Here is an 8,266-nt window from a genome sequence, read left to right on the forward strand (position 1 = left end):
GTGTTTGCTTTTTGCAACGACTTAAGAAGGGAATGGCCTTTCTCTCTGGGGAAAAAGAGAGCTCAATTTACGCCGGACGTTTCTCCCCGGTCCAGATCACACCGACGATAGCGCGGATCATGTCAAAGAGAGCGAACCTCACCTTCACCGTCTCCTCTGTGATGTTCTTGTCGATTTTGGTGGCCGCATACTGGTGGAGCCGGTGCATAAACACCTGTGGAAGAGAGCGGGGGGGAAAAGGCGGAGAAACAGTTAATACTTTCAGACATGGCAGACCCCCCCCGAGATCAAATTACATCCTGGCGTGCGACCATTTTGTACCTTATCCGTAAAGCTTTAACAGGCCAACAAAACAACACAGAAAAAAGGAAAAGCAGGCAGATCTGGGGTCTTTTTGTGCAGCTGTAACACTGGGCTGCCAGAACAAATTGCTTGCCATCACAATGGACACCTGATACATGAGAAAGACAAGCTTCACACCGGAGCAGGGAGAAGGGGAGAGAAAACATTGTAATTGGTGTGCAAGGTATTTCAAAGGCAATACTCCCTAGCCAGGGACAGGGAATTTGAGTGGATAACAGTGGGTTAACTGAGACGCTTTTGAAAATCTTGTGGCTTTCCCAAGCCCCCTCAGAGACTGGGTCCCAGATTAGCCTAAACCTGGGAACATATCCTCCGGCAACGTTTTGGAGAGCTTTTCCAATCGTTGGTTGCACTGCCATTGGGATTGTTTTTATTTTTGTGTGTTTTTCGGGGAATACATTTGGAATACTTTAGGCAATGACTTTTCCCTCTGTTCTGAGCAAAGCAAAATGGTGAATTATAGTGATGTACTCAAAGCCCTCCACATTGGGAATACATTGGATGAATGCCAAACAAAGCCCTGACTCTTAGAATACAATAAAACTAGATGCATTTCATAGCATGAGCGTCAAATCCTGCACCGCCCTAGCAGGGTAATTTCACTAATCACTCCACGCACATCACACAAGAAATTGCCAACTAAAAGCAAACGTGAACTTCAAAGTGCACTTCAAGGAAATCTTCTAGAGACTTATGGTACAATACGTAATAGCTAGACAGATTCATGTAAGCGAAGCACCACAGGTAAAACGAGGTGAGCTCTGTGACTCCGCTGTTCGATTGTATGAGTGTAATACAATACTGCAATTATATTCAGCTTAAAGACCTGGCCTGCAGCAGTAAGATAAGCCTGAGCACATCAGAGGAAGTCGTGTGGGACAGTCAGGTCACGTCGAGACCAGAGTTTCTTTTTAACAGCGCGGAGGAACAGACGACAGCGGGGCCCACCGGGCAGCAACGCCACCCCTGCATAATTAACTGTCGTTCAGCGGGGTTTGACCTCGACACCGCACAGAAACACACACACGCACGCACACACGCACCCTGTGTCAACACCATGTCGGTAGAAGTACATTAACAGGCACAAAAGAAATTGCAAAACATGTGCATGTGCAAATGTGAAACAATTCTCAGACTAAAAGACATTTAAAAGTACAGATATTGTGACTAGGGCGTCGCACACTGACGCAGGAGTCATACACAACCAATCACACAACAGACACACACACAACACTAACTCCACATAGTAAAGCCGCGTAAATGGAGCCACCCGCGCAGCTAGCCGGCTAGTTAACAACTCTAACATCTGTGACCGCAGTCGACACCCCCGGAGTCCGTCTCTGAGGAACACACTTTGGACACACAATGACTGGACACCGGTTACAGCCCCAGCGAGGGGCAGTAACCGGTCGCTTGGTGCTACCATACCAGCGACCTGGCCAGGGCAGGAACACCGCGAGCGGACCGGTGAACTAACACTTCCTCACCAAGACGTTCACGACCCGAGCTGTTGTTACTCTGTCGGATTCAAGACAGAAGAAACTGATTGTCTTAGCCGATAGAAAATCAAAAACGAAGGAACAGATGGAGAATGAGTCAAGCAGGCCCGAAACTTAGGGGACATCTCCGCCTTCCAGCTAATGACGATAGCAGGGTTGTGTGGACGTCCGGGGGAAAACGTGTTTACAAGGGAGATTTATTGTTATCACGTTGCCTCCAGGTCACTTTGGGACTGACTTCGGTGACGGGGGAATTCGACTGTATAGCTCAACGTCCTGAACGTGGACCCTGAGGGGAAAACAAGAGTTAAATAATCGACCCCTTTGTGGGGCTTTCTCAGCCCCTGATTACCATTCTGTAGCTGCCCTGCATCGCAACTCAACCCCTCAGCACCATTTACATCTGATTAGCAAGTCTAATGCGCACAAACTGGCAGCAGACCTCCAACACCTCTCCTGGAAAACACATGAACAAAACGTATAATTATCAACAAGCCCGTAATGTTTAGAATCGTTCAATTCCCACAAAATACGTTTTCTAACTCCTGATTGGTGTTTTCTAGGGGAAGCCTGCCATTCAAACTAATGACTATAAAGATGTACAACGCCGGCCTGAGAACCATTAGACAGGCTTCCTGAGACCTGGGATTCAAGGTTCGAGGGCTGAGTGATGACAACACATGGAACACATGGTCCTCGCTCCCCAACCACCCCCCCCCCTCCCCTCCCCTCCCCTCCCCTCCCTCCCATTCCCATTTAGCGTCTGTTCCCGGTTAGCAGCGGACTTCATTGCGAGCTAATGGTCCCAGTGAAAGGCTACGACCTCTGCCCATCTCTTACACCGAAGCGTGAAAAGACATCTTGGCAGTTCCGTGTAAAAACGCAGATGGGGAGGAGGAAGGAAGGGTCGGGGGGTGTTTGGGGGGGGCGGGCGAGGTGTTTCGTTCGCAGCAGAGCGATACTGTGTTTGATTGATTGAGTCAATATACGTTGCATTGGATAAAGGGTGTGAACTATTTGTTTTGTTGGCCATTTATTTCCGCTCGTTTACCATTAAAAAGCCAGCTCTGTAGAGGAAATAGTAGGCTGGCAAGTGTTTTGTGAATTGTGCTCTCATTTTTTTTTCGACAGTTTTAGATTCAACGTAATTTACCCGTTCAGCACACACAAACACAAACACACACGCATGCACACACGCACACACATACACACACACACACACACACACACACACAAACACGCATGCACACACGGAGACACACACACTACTCAGTCACTACACTCTAACACGATTCTCGAGAACAAAATCCTACTGATTACACCCGACAGAAAATAGTTTCTTGAGAAGAAGCTGTTAAGTCTAGCTACTTAAGGCCCAGGTATAATCACTCTTGCTCGCCACCAGTGTGCAGTGGGCAGAGGAACACACATTAAAACCACATTAAAGTGCTCATTACTTCACAGAGCAGATGGCTGTGAAGAACGACATGGTCCGACCGCGGCATGAGGCTCTACCTGTCATCCATCAGCCAATGAGGGGCTCCCAAGCTGTTGGCTCCAATAACACCGAGGTGAGCTGAAAACATCCAGGCTCTACCGCTAACGCTAACCGTTGTTGTGGCTCATTGAAAGCTAACACTAATTGGAGAAGCTAGCTGCTTGCAACAAACGACAAACTAACAACACTAACGTGTCAAGGGTGCTTAACCCGTTGGCGGTGGTTGGCTGTAGAATGTTGAAACAGTGTAGGACAATTTCGGCCAATATTTGTTGGGTCAGTGATGAAGCACCAAAGAGGTTAGCAAAACAGATCCCTGGTGCACTGCTAAAGTGATTTTCGCAGTGTAAAATCGATATACACTGCTAAAGCTAACGATTTTAACTTTACTTCGCTACAATTATTTTCTTACATAGAAAAGGGGTACAGTTTATAGTGCCACCAAAGTGTCTACTCTGCAATGTCGGAGTTCAACTTCGTTCAAACAACGGTCGGGCAGTTGGCAAGAGAGAAGCAACGTGTCTGTCAAGCATTCAGGGACAACGCAACAAAACCATTGGCTGTTGGCTCCAGAAGGCGCTTGGCGAACGCGAACTCTGCGTCCCTCTTGCGTTTCGAGTGTTTTTCGAGGAACACTTTGGCTCGTTGGGACGAGGGGGAAGTCACAAAACACAGGCTCCAAAGTGCTGGCGTTTCCATGCCCACCGAAACCCTCTACTGTAGGAGCGCGAGCCGGGCCAAGTCTAGTTCCTGAGAGGCTGAGTTAGAGGACATCTTGTGAATGGACATTGTGTAACTCTGCACCCCCCCGTCCGTCCGTCCCCCCCCCCCGTCTCCCCTCAGTCCCCTCTCCCTGCCTCCCCAAAGCATCCTTCAATCAAAGCGTTAAGAGGGAGCGGGAGGAAAAGCGCTGCCTGTGAACAGCATCTTCATCTGTAGCACTGCGTGAGCGTCATTGGAGGAACACCAGAACTCCTTTTCAGAAACACGGGGGCCACAGGCTTCCTGAACAAGTGAGCCGACGGTTATGTAATGGGAGCACAATGAGGAGAACCCCGGACACTGCCAGACAACGACAGCAATCAGACAGAACGGCAGATGGATATTCGCCATTAATGAACTGAGCATGTTTTTCTGCCTGCGCGTGTGCGCCTTCTGTGGGCGTGCGCGTGTGTGTGTGTGTGTGTGTGTGTGTGTGTGTGTGTGTGTGTGTGTGTGTGTGTGTGTGACTGACGTGGCATGTGTGGGGTGCACGTGCACGTGCATTTGTGAGGGTGTGTTATGTGCGTACATGAGTGTGTGCATGTGTGTAATCGTGTGTACGTGTGATGTGTGTGTGTGTGACGTAGTGTGATCTAGTGTGTGCATGTGCATTTGTGTGTGTGTGTGTGTGTGTGTGTGTGTGTGCTAGCTGCGCATTTGTGTGTGTGTGTGTGTGCGTGTGCGTGTGTGTGGGTAAGCGCGTGTGAATTATTTGCTCATTCGTATTTAAGTTGAAGATCGCACGCATACCCACGCTCACGAATAAAAGGGAGAAACTGTAGCTAAGTTATTAAAGCATGTTTCTCATCAAGCCCCGCAGCACGCACACACACACACACACACACACACACACACACACGCATAGAGCAGAGGGCATTGCGAAAAAACAGGGAACGCAACCCCCATGCAGAGAGAGGAAAATCATAACCAAACGCACCCAGCCCAATAAAACCCAATGCAACAAATTGCTTCAATCAGAAAAGTGCCCTGAAAGAAACCCAGCGAGACCAGGCATCGCACGGCGGTAGTTGCGGGAGTTGTACTTGTTAGCATTAAGTACAAAGCCGCGGCCCGCAGACATCTGCTCAACGCGTTCGAGTCTAAACCGCCGGGGGACCGGCCATGGGTAGGGGCTGTGTTTGATGTATTACATTCAGGCAAACATTTACGATGTCCCTGGAGATGGATGGCTCAGGGCAGGGGGGATCAATGTCCCCGCCGAGCATCTGAAAGCAAGCGGAGCTGCTTTTAAAATGTCAAAAAACATGGGAATGAAATAAAGCGAATATCAGAGCGGTGGTTTTTTTTTTGCTGAGGTCTTGCAGGTCGCAACGAGCCCGACAGTGAGCGCTGAAGAGCACGGCCTTTTGAGGAGGAGCACACTGCTTTGGGGTATCGAGAAGACCGCTGCACACCAAAACAAACAACATTACGACACATCCACATCAAACCGAGTCCACGGCGAGTCTTGCTATCGGAGCTTCTTTCAGTGTTATCCACATTTCACCCACAAACAGTAACGCGCCCTTGTTACAGAAAGAGGGCGAGAGGCGGTCGAGGGCCAGAGTTTCAGAGAGTCAACAACAGCCGTAGCAACGATCTGTTCCAATCAGCGTGAGCCAGTAGACTGTGAGGCTATAATTAACAGGAGAGCTTGTTAGTGTGTGACGAATCTAAAAAAAACACTGTGCTGCCAGTTGACAGGCAGACAAATGTAGTGCATTTAATTCTGTGTGTGTGTGTGTGTGTGTGTGTGTGTGTGTGTGTGTGTGTGTGTGTGTGTGTGGGTGTGGGTGTGTGTGTCTGTCTGTGCATGTGTGTGCAATCGGGTGTTTTTGTGCGAATGTGTGTGCAGGACAAGGCACATGTGTGATCCAGTGTGCACAGGCATTTGTGTGTGAGTGTGTGTGTGTGTGTCTGTGCTTATGTGTGTGTGTGTGTGTGTGTGTGTGTGTGTGTGTCTGTGTGTGTATATGTGTGTAGGTGTGTGTGTCTGTGCTTATGTGTGCGCTTGTTTATGTATGTGTGTGTGGGTGTGTGTGTGTGTGTGTGTGTGTGTGTCTGTCTGTCTGTCCATGCTTGTGTGTGCGTGTGTGTGTATGTGTGTGCGTGTGTGTGTATGTGTGTGTGTGTGTGTGTGTGTGTTAAAATGTGAGTGGAGAACGAAAGAAAGAATAGCAGTTCTGAGTGAGAGACAGAGACAGAGAGACAGAGAGAGAGGACAGGATGTGCAGAAGAAAGAAAAGAGAGAACAATGTATGAAAGAATGATAAAATGATAAATGATAAAATGATAAAATGAAATGATAAAAAAAAAGGGAAACGAAAATGGGGGAAGGAGCGACGGAGAGAGCAGAGTCAGGTCTAAAAACTTTTTTTTCGGGGGCCAATCTTATGGGAAGGAAATGAGGCCTGAACCGTACTTCCTGCCGGGAGAAACTACAGGAAGTACAACGTAAAGAGCCTGAATGTAAAGAGGCTGACACTCAAAACGGCACGTCTCCAAATCCTCACGTGGAGAAAAACAACAAATCACACACACACACACACACACACACAGTCACGGAAATAATCACACACACATACACACAAACACACAGTCACACACACAGACACACACACACACACACACAGTGTCACATATACACACACAAACACATGTACACAAGTACACACACAGTGTCTCACACACACACACACACACACACACACACACAGTGATGCACAAACACACACGCGCACACATGCAGTGTCACACACACACACACACACACACACACACACACAGATGCACAAACACACACGCACACACATGCACAGTCACACACACACACACACACACACACACACACAAACACACATGCACACACAGTCACACACCCACACACACAAACACAAACACACATGCACACACAGTCACACACACACAGTCACACATACACACACACACACACACATATACACACACATTCTCGCTGGCAGCAGTTGCCATTCCCAAAAAGGTGTGCTGTGCCGGAGAGAGAAGCCAACACTGAGCCGGGCGGAGGACCACCGGCGGGCCCTCAGAAGAGCTCTCCCTCTTTGTAGCCGCTCACCTTGCACCCTGCTGTCTTTAACAAGCCCGATCCCCGGTGACACCCACCAGGCACACGGCCGCTCGGACCAGGGCCTGCTCTCTGCAGACTCCCACAGTCGTCTGTCCGTCTGTCCCCCCCCCCCCCCCTCGCGGCGGCAGGAAGCAGACACTATGAATACGCAGGACGTCATTAGGGTTCATCCCGGAAGGGTGTGCAAGAGGGTGTGTGCTCCTTTTGGGGGGACTTTTGGATCGGATTAGAAGACACACAAGAGTGCATTGTATGTAGCCTTTATAGAGGGGCTTCCAACTTAAAAGGGGACAAAATTATACCACCGGGTGTGAGCGTGATGAGCCATAACAAGCCGTATTGAAAATGTGCCACTTCCTTCCTTCCACAGCCGTTCCTCTTCACTTTATATTTTGAGCCAGTCAAGAAATGACTAGCACTATTATTTATGTAGTTATTATTGCGCCCATTCACAGACCTGCTGTGTATCAAAATAATTATTGCAGGAGAAGAAAAAACGAAACTCCAGCTTGTCCAAAAATCTTGAGCTTTCCTTAAAAAAACAAAACAACAACAGCAATTAATATCCTATCTCTCCCAACGACACGTGTACCCCAAATCACTGCGCAGACCGAAACAAATTGTCTAATGGTAATCGAATAGCCTATTAGATTGTACAACTCCAGCCATCACCAGCGCCATAAACGGCAGGCGTCGCTAAAGTATTAGCGCAGCTCTTCGGCTTGTGAAATTGGGTATTAAACAGCGTGAGAGGAAATAGAGATCAGCCTATAAAACCCAACATCAGCTATTTTACTCTCCCCGCACGATCTGAGCGAGAGACAGAGAGGGAGATAGAGAGAGAGAGAGAGAGAGAGAGAGAGAGAGAGAGAGAGAGAGAGAGAGAGAGAGAGAGAGAGAGAGAGAGAGAGAGAGAGAGAGAGAGAGACAGAGAGAGAGAGTGAGAAAGAGAGAGCGAGAGCGAGAGAGAAAAATACATTACACAGCGATAGCGCGCCATTCCCCCCGGGTGCGCCCCCACACCAGCGCACGGCGGTG

The sequence above is a fragment of the Micromesistius poutassou genome (genome assembly GCF_964030765.1).
Source record: "Micromesistius poutassou genome assembly, chromosome: 11".
In the NCBI taxonomy this organism is placed as follows: Eukaryota; Metazoa; Chordata; class Actinopteri; order Gadiformes; family Gadidae; genus Micromesistius; species Micromesistius poutassou.